General features: G+C 42.6%; 1 protein-coding gene and 1 long non-coding RNA gene across 4 annotated transcripts in view; one reads left to right on the forward strand and one right to left on the reverse strand.

Annotated features, from left to right (window-relative positions):
- The window catches only part of LOC107219709 (tyrosine-protein phosphatase 99A), a 330,930-nt gene that overhangs the window by 94,469 nt on the left and 223,728 nt on the right, over positions 1-12,733 (forward strand). The gene's annotated exons all lie outside the window — the stretch shown is intronic.
- Positions 10,943-12,404, reverse strand: LOC124294479. The gene is made up of 3 exons (XR_006904358.1): positions 12,376-12,404; positions 12,183-12,268; positions 10,943-12,064 (listed from the first exon to the last, which is right to left on the reverse strand). It is a non-coding gene; the product is annotated as an uncharacterized LOC124294479 (long non-coding RNA).

Genomic DNA, 12,733 nt, shown 5'->3' on the forward strand with positions numbered 1-12,733 from the left:
TAGAAACCGTGCCGCCTCCGTGGCACGAGTTAGACAACACGCGAATGCTCTGTAAACAATTACAGTTATACGACTGGTAATAATGTGTCGGTCGACCCGTAGCGAGAACAGCCTTGTACCAGGGATCGATGGATCGATCATTGTGCAGGCACATAATGCGCTTTGAGCCTCGAGGTCCCTTTTCACGGGCTGGAAATATCGCGGCACCAGCCGGTCTGTCAAGGCAAGGTTCGCGTAATCAGAGGAAGGACATTAGTGAGAAGGAACGTTTTCCCTTCTTTTTTGTTTCCACGCCGTATCACCGATGAACCGATCGAACTTCCAAGCAGCTGCAGCACGGGGATCAAATAAGAGAGATAAATCCGGTGGGGTCGATATCTTCGAAAGTCGTTTCTTGGCCGCAAGATGGCGACTGCGATACAACTGTTACCGGCGGAATAAATCCGAAGGAATAAAATTGAGAGTGGAAGAAGGGAAGAAGATAACGGTTTCGAAAAAGCGCCAGCTCCTCTCGAGTGATTTACAGGAATCGGGTATAACAACCCCACCGCCCCGCATACAAAGATAAACTTATGCCTGATGTAAAAGTTTCCCTCTTTCTCCGCGCACCATTCACTTCATTCCTCTTCATCTTGGTGACTCTGCCTCACATCCACCATCCAGGCTGTCTCTTTATATTCCTCTCCGATGAGATAGGCGAAGAAAAAAAAGTTGAAGCAAACCGAGTTAATTCAAGTCAAACACCGTATGTCTAGTCAAATTTCCCGCATCGATCAAAACTAATTCATCCTTGGGGCCGAGCTGCTGTGCAGAGGATCCCGGGTCCTGGGCTAGAGGTGAAAGGCAATGCGTATAGCTTAACGAATTGGATTAAACTAAGGACAAAGTTTCACGAGTGAAGGATCTGTGTTGTTAACAGCGATTAAGTATACGGTATTAAGATAATTAGTCTCAGAGTCCTTAATCACGGTCGGTTCCCGTTTTTCTGCTGCCCGTTTGTTTATTTTTCTTTTCGCGTTTTTTGTTCTCCGTTTTTTTTCCACATCGCACTCTCAACTTCGCTTCGGCGAACGGTCTGCGGTAAAGTCTGAGGAAATAACACTTGCGACCCGTTCGCCAATTGATCCTCAAACATCGTACCCACCTAATTTCATTCCTTTACCCAAGTTTGCCTTTGCGGTGTTTGTAAGACTTGGGTGAACAAGGGTGGAAACTGGATATTTGAGAGATCAGTTCGGGGGCTTCGAACTTCGGTTGGTCAAAGGTCGTTCCGGCATTCCCTCAGCAGCCTAAGCGGCATGAGGCATGAATCCACGACTTTGGTACCGTCGGATCCGCGTGGCCCAGCTCTTTCGGAACTTTCCTCCTGCGCAGTGACACGTGAATGGTATCACGTGGGCTTGACACGACGGTTTGAAACCTATGCAAATCGCTCGAATCTAAACTGGCATTAACGGATTTAAAAGCGATACACGCTTCCCTCCGCGGGGAGGACTAAAGTCCCTCACCACTCAGCCGTACTCCGGCTATTAGAATTCACTGCTCGACTTTGCCTGGCTAATCCATAGTTTAGGGACATGTAAAACCGCTTATCAGACTCGCCCTACTCCCACGACTGTGCACGACCCTCGGCAGCTTTCGAGAGTCGGCATTTCGGGTATTGTAAAATACCTTGAAGCCAACTGAAAACTGTTCGCGTATCAAAATGCGGACCCTTATTGTCCCCAGTCAACCGACGGACGACGTTCAGGAATTACAAATTCGAGAATCGGCGGGAAGATAAAGAGATATGATAAAGAGTACGCCTGCAGGAAGAAGATGAATATTCCGTAACGTTTTAATCGCACCAGTTCGCACTTCGTAACTATACCTCGGGGAGTCGGACGCGGAAGTGGGTCGGTATCTACACCAGAAGCGGTTTGAGGTGGCTTGGTACGTTCCCGACTGCTGTCGAGTCCCGAATGAATTAAGGATAACGAATCCAGTGTGTCGCGCAGTGTAAACTGCTCAAAGCAACACTCCCATGTTTCGGAGGAATGTGGAGGTGTGTGTCGTACCGCACTAACCACCGTTGGGACTCCACATCGCATGGAGTGTTTTCTACCTGCAGACGTATCGTCAAGAACGGGATTGGACGTGTTTTACTGAGGTTCTTTCCTAGCGTGGTTACGAGGTACATACCAACCGCCATTTCGATGAACCGCAGCCGAGCTTGTGTTCAAGTTCTTTCCTCTTCGGCGTATCGTGATTGCCCTAATCCACGCATCAACGACAGATTTTCGGAAAATGGTGGATCTTAGGGGGCGATCATGTCATCGAAATATTGCAACCAGCTATGGTTTCGCCTTCACGGTATCGATGTTGAAATATAACTGACCTAGCCAATTGATTCGACAATATCTCAAAGGTTTACTACCTCACGGATACCAAAATGACTCTTAAGGGGTTACATGTACCTGATTGTGAGACGGCTAAGACTGGAGTTATGTTTAAGAATTTTTTTCGTCTATAAAACTGAATTTTATCTAACACCCATTTATATGTCTTTTAAACTATGAAATTTTATCTACATTGTGTGAAAATTTGGTTGAAAAATGTCAAACGGTAAAAAAGTTATTTTAAACTTACACGAAATCGTCAATTCCTCGGTCATATGACAGATCTTCCTGAGATGCCGACACTGCCATTAGATCTTTTTTTTTTGCTGTGTCCACCACATTTATTTCGTTCTTTCATGCCCTTATCACTGCTCATCCGATCGGTTACAAAACGCTATAACTTCGTCATTACTGCGAATATCTTGATGAAACTTCCAGGGTAGAAATTGAATGGATAGTACTTTCGAATAAGAACCCGTTTAAAAATGCTTGTATTTTGTTTTTACTTACTTAGGTATATGTAACTCCTTGAAACATCCCTCTTAGATCTTTTCTTTGGGACAAAATACAAAATTCACAAATTCTTCTCCCGATTCACGTCGATCACGACTCGTTCAAATTGATCCAAACACTGTTTCCGGAACCACTTGCCATCCTGCAAAATCCGGGAAATTAGGCAGGATGTCGTCGAAGTGAGCCGCGAAGGCATAGCGGATTCCGTCAGCTCGACGCCACGACCACCGCGCGCGCGCGTGTGTGTGTGTGTGTGTAGTGATTCAATCAGGATGTTTGTCCGTGAACAGTCAACCGGCGTAAACCCTGCAAACCCTTACAAAGCTCAACGCGTGCTTCGTAGTCCGATCCTAATAATTATTCCAAGACAGTGCTGTTTGCCAAATCCACTTACCATCCGCCACCCCGAGTGTGTGACAACGGCGGTGTCGGCGGGGAAAAACCGGGTAGCTATCCACGTACGTCAAGTGACGGTGACGGTGCGAAGAGAATACAGATCACGCGAAAATCGGCCGCGATTTGGCACCTCTCCGAAGATTTGGAACATCCGCAAAAAGGCGAACCGGTGAAACGTTCACGCGTGAAGCTAAATTCACTGGCTCTAGCTGTGCTTGTAGTCAGTCATCGTTGCGAGAATAAAATACGTGATCGCTCCAAGATTACAGTTTTTCCTACTGATTTCTTATACGCACTTTTATAACGTTGTAGATTTCCCTCTCGTACTATGCTATTACATTCGATGTATGCCAGTCTTAAATCATTACATTTTTTCATCAATACATTATATATAAGATATTGTACAATGTTGATTAGTTTCTTTTTCACTTGATCGATTACATCACCATTTATAATGTTTACGCCTTTGTCTCTGATCTTGTGAATGAAATTTATTGCATTTCCATAGGCTTCCCTCCAGGCAATTATGCCATGGGTGGCAATACTATGTTTTTCGAACGTTGAAATGCCTTCCCTGACTAAATGGACTCTCAGTCACGACGTACCTACATACCTACCTTGCACTGGGCAATTCACACGCATGTGCGAGTCGGTTCCTTTGAATGATTATGCGTACACACATGTACATACCTATATATATATATATATATACACATGTATGTATGTAACAAAGTTTCGTGGTGTTATCTTAATCCGAGGTAGCCGGTAGGGTTTTGTTAACGCTTAGTTCGTATTCCGTCATTGTGTCCCATTGTTGCTACCTTAGGATGAATGAAACTCGGCCTCGAGTCTCAAGACGGTGAATTATGCGCACGAAGATCAAGTCTACGGTCTGGGTGTCGAGGAAATTGCTGTTTCGTACTTATGCAACGGTACTCGGTGTAATCTAATTATTGCAATATCAACCCTGATTTCATATCTCGACTGACAAGAGGTAAAGTTTCGGCTCGAGGCCCCCGGTACACACTAGTTAGACGTTACTCACACCCCCCTTGGTAACGCCTTCGTGCATACTAATAATAATTAGAGCGTCTAAATTGGGGCTCACGCGTGTTTCCTGCCGGTTCGCTTTCTCGAGCAATCCCTGAGCTGAAATCGTCTCTTACTTAGTGTTTTTATCACGTTAATACCGACGGTAGACTTCGACTCGGCCAGCACCGAGGCAAGGGCGCTCATTGTATCGCGAAATAGACTTTTTAAACTCCGGAGAATAATGGCCGGATGGGAGGTTATTGTTTCTTTTAATTAAACCCCGCAACGAACCTGCGAACCTTACCAACCCTCTTCCAAGAACGCTCGCACATTTTACTAGATCGTTTTACAAGCTTCACTTTGCCGAGCCGAGGATGAGGATTGGAAGGGGCGAGGATATTTCCAAGACAGTAGCTTCGGCGCCTGTACCGGAGCGTCTTGGTGCGGGTGGAAAAATTTAGTGTGATTAAATTTCCTTCCTTATTCGACGTGTAGCCGTCGTTGAATCGTCGACGAGTGACGCGCGACGCAGAGAGGCGAGACGGTCGAACACCGAACTGCGAAATAGACCCGACGGGGGGTTAAACGGCACTTTTCAATTAGGTGCAGGGTGATACGTACGTATTACGCGTATAATCATACGGAACTTGAGTATAACTCGAGTGAAAATTCAATCATAATAAAATTCTCGTCTCGATGCGACGTGTGGGTAGAAATTTATAATAATAAGCCATCGTATCTGCGACATGACGGATGGTAAAAAATCCGTAACAAATCCAAGGACATCGAAAATAGAATATTTACATGGTCTGTGAAAAATTCATTGGATAGTCTCCGGGGCTTTTGAAGAACAAGAAAAATTCAAGACCACTGCAACTGCAGGACACCATGTGGAAGTGGAAGGCAGAGCTATCAATTTCTGAACCCCGTTAAGAGGGGGAAAATTAGTATCCTTTTGTTCCGTAACATTTCGCACCTAGAATACGAGTATATATGTATATGTACTCGAAGCCGTCGTGCAACTGATGCAAATTTAAATTCTTATAAATGTAGCGGGTATTGTTCCTGCAAGTGGTTTATACCGCTCAGTGCAGTTATGATTACTCGAAACGACCAGCGGTAATGATGAAAACCACCTCGCAGTTTACCGAGCCCACTAAATCACCGTACAATTAAGTTGCCACGAATAGTTATAAGCGCGAATGTAAGGAACGGTAACGCTGCCGCGGCATTCGTTCCAGGGAGTAGTAATTTCCTTCTCTCGCGAGATATTTATTACTGATGAATTACACTCAGAGCCTTGGTCGTAACTGAATTATCTTCACTCCTGCCAGACGGTGCAGTTTCTTCTCATCAAAGGATAACACCGATTATAATTTTATCCGGTAACAGGGGGAAAGTAAAACTTTGTCATTCAGTACTTGCGGGGTGTCACAATTATATCACTCTGCAGCGATGGGTTCAAAAACAACGATTTACTTCCCTCCCATTTTCCGGTGTGATAATTTAAAAGTTTTGACATAAAGAAGGAAACAAACAAACTTTTAAAAAAAAAGATTGGTTCAATTTTCAGAGCTCAACAAAGTCGTGTCAATTGTAACTTGACAAACCTCACGTCTCGGTTGACACGAAGTGAGCTTTAGATACCGTCACGGTGTAAGAAAATAAGGTGTGTTACTGCGCATCACTGGCCGCGTCGACCAATGAGACACGTGCCCCCGTATGACGTTATTTTGAGCCGCATTTTTAAAATCTATAAATCAGCCATTCCTTCTCACGTCCGCCGAGTCTTATTTGATTGGGGAAATAATATTGAAATGTGAAATAATCGGTTACAGAGGTTATGTCGTACTTTTCACGACAGAAATGGAACTTTTGTCGTGACGTCATGTGGGGATTACGTGACTTTGCTACCGCGCTGCTCCGTTCAGAGCATACCTTGTTGCCTTACGCCGTGGGCACTACGGTATAAAATAGAAAAGATAAGAGGAAACTGAGATGCAAATTAAAGGACACAATGTTACACGGATTTATTCATGTTCGCGCGTTCGGTATCGACGCCAGTCATAAACACGTCGAGAGATCTCTTGTGCAGGTTTCCCACTGAAATCAGTCCGGATCCGAGTTCATTGTTCCGGGATTTCGGTAGTTTAATTAAGAGCCGAACAAAGGGTGGACTCCGAGCCGTTCTCATACCTACTACTAGAAATCGGAGTGTGATACGTCCTGCCGTGGCCGCAGCTTCCGACATGTGCCGGAATTGTTACACGTCCAGTCCGTGAGAGCCGCAGCGTTTTTCCAATTAGTAAATAAACCCGTACGTGTATGGCCATCGGTCGATAGAATGTATGGCAGGGTGAAATTTTGCCGGGGCTAAAAAAGGAACGGGTATCGATAAACAAAAGGAAAAAGGAAAAAGGTAAAGGGACAAACGCGAAGTTGAAATGCCGGGATGAGTAAACCTCGCAAGCTGGATAAAGCTGGACGATGTTGCTCGCGTTTCCAAATGCTAATGGATTGGCGGTGAGACAAATTTCTATGAAAGATTTTCTTCAGGTAGAGATATAAAACTAGAATTTCCGACCGACAAAAGGACCATAATATCGCATTATAGAGAATTTAAAAATGTGGAAATTTCATGCGGAGAAAATTGAAAATGTAGAAAGGTCAAAACATGGAACAGAAACTGTTTGACATTTTACGTTCTGACCTTTCTAACCTTTTACCGCTCCATATTCCGAGTTTCAACATTTTTAAATTCTACAAATCGAGTTTTCGCTTCTTTTAAATTTCAATATTGTGTCCCTTTGATTTTTTCATCTTTCTATATTTTTACCCTTACCATTTTCTTCGACCCTGTAACGACCTCGCAAAGTTGATGATAAATCTGTGTGATTTAATCACGCGACGATTCTTCCATAAGGGTGAGTTAAATACTTCTCTGAGGCATTAACGTTACTTTAAAATGTCGCGTCACCTAAACGTAAACTGCAAGTCTGAGACGTGATGGGAAGATACTCGGATAAGAATTTCGGTGCAAACCGCGGCTGGGAGTAAAAAAGATTGGGACGTTTTATCCTCTCCAACAGTCTCTGCCGCAAACCCACCATTGCACGGTTGGAGAGGTGGAAAAGCTCAGTGCTTAGGTGCACGGAGTGTTTCTTAGGAATTCCACGACAGCGTGAAGAAGAAAAGAAAGAGAGGATAAGGATAAAAGTGAGGATAAAAAATAAAACGAAGTAAAAAATGAAGCGGAGAAAGAAAAAGTAGATTTAGTTCTCGAGCAGGACAAGGAAACTCGGGACCGGCTTCGCTCGTTTTTGTGTAAGAGCTAAAACGAAGCTAACAGAGATGATTACTATCCCTCCAGGCAGTTATCATAACTCCTGTACTTTGTACATAAACATGCCTCCATGCCCTGCGCTGGGGGAAATTAAAGTCTTTGCAGGGACAAAATGTACCTACCTTTACGCCTCCTCGCCTCGTTTTCCTCGGTGTTCGTTAAATAACCGACAATTTTCTTGGCCCTTTACGAAACGATTGATATTATTCAACCTTGATTATCCAATTTCTAAAACTAATCGAACATTAACGGTTATCGCGAGGGAACGAGAGGCTGGATTCGTATAAAATCCATGCAGGCAGGAAAGTTGGAATTTATGAGAAGCTTATCACATCCCGCACAATGTGTGAAAATAAAAGTCATCAGAATCTGTGAATTTTTTCCACGGTTGCGAATGATTCAAATTTGAATGGTTGAGAATATCATTCTTTTTGGAGATAATATACATACCAGCTTTACCAGCCGTCAGCAATATTTTCACTAGAGAAATCCTGAAGTACGGGTCCCTTCCGATGCGTCATGGAATGACAAACTTTATTCTGAATTGACGGATCCAACCAAGATAAAATCGACCATCAGGCACGGTAAAACGTGAATTGAATCTTTTGCCCAAGGAGGATAAATTCCAAGAGCTTTTTCTTCGCAGTTAGTCGATCAGACCAAGAAGAATTGAACGACTGAGAAAACACGCTGATGACCCTGATGATGAGAACGATCACCGGTGTGTAAAACCTCGAGGTTCGATAGTTGGGCACGTTACCTCACCTTAAATGAAAAAGATTTCCTTGGGTTTGTCTCTGCGGAGGCGAGTAACGGCGGTTGGTTGGTTGGTTGGTTGGTGGGTTGGCTTGGCCAACGTGGAACAACGGAAATCTAATTTCAATCTGGGTAGGTGCTCGAAGAAAGATAAAGAGAAAGAAAGAAAGAGGGAGAGAGAAAGAGATTGCGAACGAGTACGAATAAGGATCTGCTCGGAGGGATGGGAGGTTCCAGAAGCGACACCGAACAGATACAAGTTCCTATGTAAATACCTACTTGACTCGAACTGCGGAATCCTACGCGGTGCAGGATGAGGACAATGGTAGTAGGTACCAGGTAGACAGACTCCGTGAAGATGGGGCGCGAATCAAGAGTCGCCTCCTTCCGGACGACGAGTATGTGTGCATTTGAGGTAACTACGTTACCATAGATTGGGGTTAAGCTCGCGCGAAGGAGCTTCAAACTTTACTTGTTCCATGGCTCGTGCGCTTTCGGTCTTCGGGATTCTATACCCGGTTCCGTGCCGAGGCAAAAGAGGGACGGGAAAACGAGCACGAACTGGAAGAAGAAGACGATTCGAAAAAAGACTGAACTTAGCTTCCGGGAGGAGGTGATTCGTTGAATCCTCCCTACGAGTTGAAAATTCTCTACCATACTTTTATTGCTCTTACATGCGGGATGATGTCGAGATCGATCGATGTACTCCCGCGAGGGCGAATCGATTTATTCCACTCTCCTGGATGAATTTAATTTCTGAATAATATATTTTAAATTCAAACAACGTCACGGTCTTTTCCTATGCAAACAAAATCTCAAATTCATAAGTGATGCACTTTTTTATTCCTACGGGTGGTACCTCTTCGATGTTCTCAGACATGGTGGCGTGAATAGAAAAACATTTGTATTCATTTTCAGATAAACAAGGCTTTTTCCGTTGATTGTTGATCAATAATTATCTGTTTGTTTGTTCTCTGCGGCGAAACATGTTCAGGCTATTGGCTACAAAAATTCACATGTTTTTAGGATAGGTTTTCAAATTCACTTATAAATTTGATTATATCACAGAAAGTTCGCACGTTTTTCTTTGTTCGATCGAAGGCAATATTGGTTAATTTAGTTCACTAGATTCTCACCTAAATTCTACTTGGCTGAGTAGTAGTAAAAGCCCTAAACTAGAAACGAACGAGCTTCTTTACAGACTAGCCTGAAGTTGGTTAGCAATACTAATCGAAAAGTGGGCCGGTGGTACGGAATAAAGAAACAGTTGATTATTGGACGTCAATCGATAAAGAACCTTACATATCATCCTCATGGCCATGAAAGTCTACGAATAGAAATAATATACAAGTGACGGAAAATTTCATATGAATTAAAACAGTCTTGGTAAATTATGAACGTGAATTCAAAGAAGCAGGAAATAAATCAGTGTTTAAGTCATTATTAATCATCGTGAAAGAATTTCAACGTTTCTTTGCTATAAAATCGTGGAAATACTCTTTCAATGAAATATGAATATTATGGAGATGGATCTGAGTTTGACAAAGTGCGAAGCTTCGTTTCGTGCACCGTTGCACGTTTTGTTTCGAGACTTCGGGGTCACTTCAATTGGAATATCTCCTTTGTTGCAAGAGCCGAAAATAGATGAAGAGGTAGAAGAAAAAGAAGTAAATGTATCAGGAACTGGAACACGAAACGCGTTGGTCAGCTAACGAGGGAGGTTGTAACTACATCCAAGGATTCCGCCCCGTGTAAAAAGAAAGAGGATGAAAATAAAAAAAATTAAAGGACATGAGAAGGACTGCCGTTAATGTGAGTAGTGAGAAAAAAAAGTATAAGAAAAAAAGAAACATTCACCGCTGTTGCCATGGGAGAAAAATGTTCACCGTAATGACGAGAGTGCAAATATTGCAGGTATAATTGGGGTGTATACATATATATATATTTTGGAGCATGAACATTTTTTTCAGCGGCCATCCTAATATATATATATTGAAAATTAAAAAAATTTAAAAAAATATAATTAAAAAATCTTGGGTTAAACTTGAAAAAAGATGATCCTCAAAGTTTCAATGCTCTATCTTACTATTAAAGGGTGCCGGCAGATTTTTGATTTCGTTTTTTTCCTTAGAAAATAAGATTTAATTTTTTTCAGACCTTGATCTTTTTGAATTTTATAACGTTTCAGAAAAAAAATCAAACGGTAGACAAATAAGTCTGGGATTAAACATACTTTTTACTTCAACATTTTCAATTTTTCATGATGGAATAATCAACGTGGCATGAAAAAAAAAAAACAGCCTAGAAATTAGTCTGTGAAAAATTTTAAAGAAGCCTGGAATAAAAAATTAAATGAAAATAGTTCATAAAAAATAAATCATGTGTGCACAGACGGTGTACGTTTAAATTGTATTTTTTAAAGCTCTCTTATTTATTCGTACATTAATTGAAGGATTTCTCAATAGTTAATCAATGGGACGCGATAAACGTAGTTAATAACTATTGCTATTACTGATAATGCGTCATATAATATATATAAATGAATGAATAAATACATATATAAAGAAGTATTACTTTACCAGTCATTGTTATACCTGCAAAAATGATTTGCCTACAACCGTAGTAATTCGTTAATTTGGATTTTCCGGCTACGGTGAAAAGTCGAAATAGTTAAGAAATGTACGGTATAATGAGAAGTGGAAATTTTTCGAGTTTCGGTATTTGTACCTGCCGTTCTTGGGTTTCACCGTGTTATATATTAATGGTATTATTGTGAACCAGCCGCGGTACGCCGACGAGAACGTATCTTGATGGTTTTCGCCACAAACAACTCGCGGCTAATCTATTATTGATACGCGCAGGCGTTATCTTCCCGACAGTAATAGCAACGCAAATAATTATACTTGGGAATACCGGCTCCAGGCCGCCGCAACCTGCTAAGGCTGAGCCAACCGCCCCTGCTGCCGGCTGACACGCGACCATAATAATTACGGTCACCCCATCGTATTTCTTACTCGGCGAACGCCTCTCCCTGCACCAGCTTCAAGGCGAGACACCCTTTCCGTCACTCCTTAATGCCCTGCGGGTGAAACCGAGAGATGTGCCGTCAAAATATCGCACTGCATGCTCTTCTCTCCCTTTTCGTATTATTGTTTTCCCCATTCATTCCGCCCGAAGACTGCAAGTCTCTATCGCCGTCATTTTGACCGGAGGGGTCCGTTTCTTATATCCGAACTACCGATCGACTGTCCTTTTATATTAAAACCAGAAACGAAGTTCTGGAAGACTCTCGGTAGGACGTATTGACCGAGACACTGTTAAATATGGACAAGTCTTAATAACTGTGCAATGCTACACACATATCGCGTCCTTACGCCATCTTTTTTCGTGTTATCTTACTGCAGCGGTCGTTTTCTGTTCCACATTCCAACCCGGTTCCATCGTTCCTGTCCTGTTCCACATTCCCGTCCCGTACCATCGTTCCGCTCCTGTTCCAATTTTCTCTACCGCATTCCATCGTTCCTCTTATTTTCCACATTCCTACTCTGTTTCTGTTTCATCGTTTCGCTCTTGTTCCACATTCCTCTACCTTATTCCATCGCTCCTCTCTTATTCCGCCGTTCCTATCAGACCGGGCAAACTTGAGCTGCAACAGTTGGAATTTACTGGATGTGGCGGGTAAGATATTTTCTTAAATCAACCAGATTTCGTTTCAGTTTATAACACAAATCGTTCTTCCGACTGAAAAAAATATCATCCCTTACGCCACATTCGGTAAAATCAACAAATCCTGTCTCTGTGTGTATTGTTCAATCTTATCCAAGGGTCTGACTCGCATGTCAATCCGAATCTGGTGAAAAAATCAGTCAGGTTGTTTAATTTCCGGTGGTAAATTTTCCCGCGTATAAGGTATACTTTTCGTATGTTTATACGAAAATCCAATCCACTCATTCTGACCTGCTATACGCACACTGTCGAATGTTGTTCCTTCTATATCGTACTGCAGCACAACAGCGAAACGAGGTAGGAAATGGCTGAAGCGGGTATGTAATTACGAAAGAGCTAATAAAGAAGGTAATTACAGTGTTCGACAAGGTATCATTTACCTTATTGTGTACTGTGTCAGCGGGCGGGTCTGCCTAGAAACCGGCCGACTGGTCACGTGACGTACCTATGTCATTAATTGTAACCACGCGATTCGTTTCATGCAAACACAAATATTTGCCCTCTCGACGTATCGCTATCGCTATCACGCTCAGCTTCTCTTTCGTATTTCAATGCATGGCCTGCAGGTCATTCACTAAAACTGAGTGAG

This window comes from Neodiprion lecontei, chromosome 5 (genome assembly GCF_021901455.1).
Source record: "Neodiprion lecontei isolate iyNeoLeco1 chromosome 5, iyNeoLeco1.1, whole genome shotgun sequence".
NCBI lineage: Eukaryota > Metazoa > Arthropoda > Insecta > Hymenoptera > Diprionidae > Neodiprion > Neodiprion lecontei.